The sequence below is a fragment of the Taudactylus pleione genome, unplaced genomic scaffold, assembly GCF_031769625.1.
Source record: "Taudactylus pleione unplaced genomic scaffold, aTauple2 ptg000967l, whole genome shotgun sequence".
Lineage (NCBI taxonomy): Eukaryota > Metazoa > Chordata > Amphibia > Anura > Myobatrachidae > Taudactylus > Taudactylus pleione.
The window spans coordinates 6072501-6075000 of NW_028285368.1; the positions used below are offsets into that span (position 1 = coordinate 6072501).

The 2500-nt window shown below is 37.1% G+C and overlaps 10 pseudogenes; all 10 read left to right on the top strand.

The window, feature by feature from the left end:
* The first annotated feature begins 260 nt into the window (after positions 1 to 260).
* On the top strand, positions 261 to 379 carry LOC148457330 (5S ribosomal RNA; annotated as a pseudogene).
* A 116-nt stretch (positions 380 to 495) lies between these two features.
* On the top strand, positions 496 to 614 carry LOC148457331 (5S ribosomal RNA; annotated as a pseudogene).
* A 116-nt stretch (positions 615 to 730) lies between these two features.
* LOC148457332 (5S ribosomal RNA) lies at positions 731 to 849 on the top strand (annotated as a pseudogene).
* Positions 850 to 965: 116 nt separating this feature from the next.
* LOC148457333 (5S ribosomal RNA) lies at positions 966 to 1084 on the top strand (annotated as a pseudogene).
* Positions 1085 to 1199: 115 nt separating this feature from the next.
* LOC148457334 (5S ribosomal RNA) lies at positions 1200 to 1318 on the top strand (annotated as a pseudogene).
* Positions 1319 to 1434: 116 nt separating this feature from the next.
* Positions 1435 to 1553, top strand: LOC148457335 (5S ribosomal RNA; annotated as a pseudogene).
* Positions 1554 to 1669: 116 nt separating this feature from the next.
* LOC148457336 (5S ribosomal RNA) lies at positions 1670 to 1788 on the top strand (annotated as a pseudogene).
* A 115-nt stretch (positions 1789 to 1903) lies between these two features.
* On the top strand, positions 1904 to 2022 carry LOC148457337 (5S ribosomal RNA; annotated as a pseudogene).
* A 116-nt stretch (positions 2023 to 2138) lies between these two features.
* LOC148457338 (5S ribosomal RNA) lies at positions 2139 to 2257 on the top strand (annotated as a pseudogene).
* Positions 2258 to 2373: 116 nt separating this feature from the next.
* Positions 2374 to 2492, top strand: LOC148457339 (5S ribosomal RNA; annotated as a pseudogene).
* The last annotated feature ends 8 nt before the right edge of the window (positions 2493 to 2500 follow it).

Sequence of the window (2500 nt, forward strand, 5' to 3'; positions counted from 1 at the left end):
AGGTCCAAAGTAAATATTTTAGAGCATGTACAGTCAAACCACACTGGACATGGCCAATGTCGTCTGATCTTGGAAGCTATACAGTGTTGGGCATGGTTAGTACTTGGATGGGAAACCACCTGGGAATACCAGGTGCTGTAGGTAATTTTATACTGCCATAACATTCTTTTCTATTACATTTTACATTTAATTTTTTCAACTTATCAATGAATTTACTTGAGTTAAGAAGTAAAAGAGGTCTAAAGTTAATGTTTTTGAGCACCTACAGCCAAACCACACTGGACTTGCCCAATCTCGTCTGATCTTGGAAGCTATGCAGTGTTTGGCCTGGTTAGTACTTGAATGGGAGACCACCTGGGAATAACAGGTGCTGTAGGTAATTTTATACTGCCATAACATTCTTTTCTATTACATTTTACATTTAATTTTTACAACTTATCAATGAATTTACTTGAGTTAAGAAGTAATAGAGGTCTAAAGTTAAGTATTTTGAGCACCTACAGCCAAACCACACTGGACATGCCCAATCTCGTCTGATCTTGGAAACTAAGCATTGTTGGGTCTGGTTAATATTTGGATGGGAGACCACCTGGGAATACCAGGTGCTGTAGGTAATTTTATACAGCCAAAACATTCTTTTCTATTACATTTTACATAAAAAATTTTCAACTTATCAATGAATTTACTTGAGTAAAGAAGTAAAAGAGGTCTAAAGTTAATGTATTTGAGCACCTACAGCCAAACCACACTGGACATGCCCAATCTCATCTGATATTGGAAGCTATGCAGTGTTGCGCCTGGTTAGTGCTTGGATGGGAGACCACCTGGGAATACCAGATGCTGTAGGTAATTTTATACTGACATAACTTTCTTTTCTATTACATTTTACATTTAATTTTTTCAACTTATCAATGAATTTACTTGAGTTAAGAAGTAAAAGAGGTCTAAAGTTAATGTTTTTGAGCACCTACAGCCAAACCACACTGGACATGCCCAATCTCGTCTGATCTTGGAAGCTATGCTGTGTTGGGCCTGGTTAGTACTTGGATGTGAGTCCACCTGGGAATACCAGGTGCTGTAGGTAATTTTATGCAGCCATAGCATTCTTTTCTATTACATTTTACATTACATTTTTTCAACTTATCAAAAATTTACTTGAGTTAAGAAGAAAAAGAGGTCTAAAGTTAATATTTTTGAGCACGTACAGCCAAACCACACTGGACATGGCCAATGTCGTCTGATCTTGGAAGCTATGCAGTGTTGGGCATGGTTAGTACTTGGATGGGAGACCACCTGGGAATACCAAGTGCTGTAGGTACTTTTATACTGCCATAACATTCTTTTCTATTACATTTTACATTTAATTTTTTCAACTTATCAATGAATTTACTTGAGTTAAGAAGTAATAGAAGTCTAAAGTTAAGCATTTTGAGCACTTACAGCCAAACCACACTGGACAGGCCAAATCTCGTCTGATCTTGGAAGCTAAGCATTGTTGGGCCTGGTTAGTACTTGGATGGGAGACCACATGGGAATACCAGGTGCTGTAGGTAATTTTATACAGCCAAAACATTCTTTTCTATTACATTTGACATTATATTTTTTCAACTTATCAATGAATTTACTTGAGTTAAGAAGTAAAAGAGGTCTAAAGTTAATGTTTTTGAGCACCTACAGCCAAACCACACTGGACATGCCCAATCTCATCTGATATTGGAAGCTATGCAGTGTTGGGCCTAGTTAGTGCTTGGATGGGAGACCTCCTGGGAATACCAGATGCTGTAGGTAATTTTATACTGACATAACATTGTTTTCTATTACATTTTACATTTAATTTTTCAACTTATCAATGAATTTACTTGAGTTAAGAAGTAAAAGAGGTCTAAAGTTAATGTTGTTGAGCGCCTAGAGCCAAACCACACTGGACATGCCCAATCTCGTCTGATCTTGAAAGCTATGCAGTGTTGGGCCTGGTTAGTACTTGAATGGGAGACCACCTGGAAATACCAAGTGCTGTAGGTAATTTTATACTGACATAACATTCTTTTCTATTACATTTTACATTTAATTTTTTCAACTTATCAATGAATTTACTTGAGTTAAGAAGTAAAAGAGGTCCAAAGTAAATATTTTAGAGCACGTACAGTCAAACCACACTGGACATGGCCAATGTCGTCTGATCTTGGAAGCTATACAGTGTTGGGCATGGTTAGTACTTGGATGGGAAACCACCTGGGAATACCAGGTGCTGTAGGTAATTTTATACTGCCATAACATTCTTTTCTATTACATTTTACATTTAATTTTTTCAACTTATCAATGAATTTACTTGAGTTAAGAAGTAAAAGAGGTCTAAAGTTAATGTTTTTGAGCACCTACAGCCAAACCACACTGGACTTGCCCAATCTCGTCTGATCTTGGAAGCTATGCAGTGTTTGGCCTGGTTAGTACTTGAATGGGAGACCACCTGGGAATAACAGGTGCTGTAGGTAATTTTATA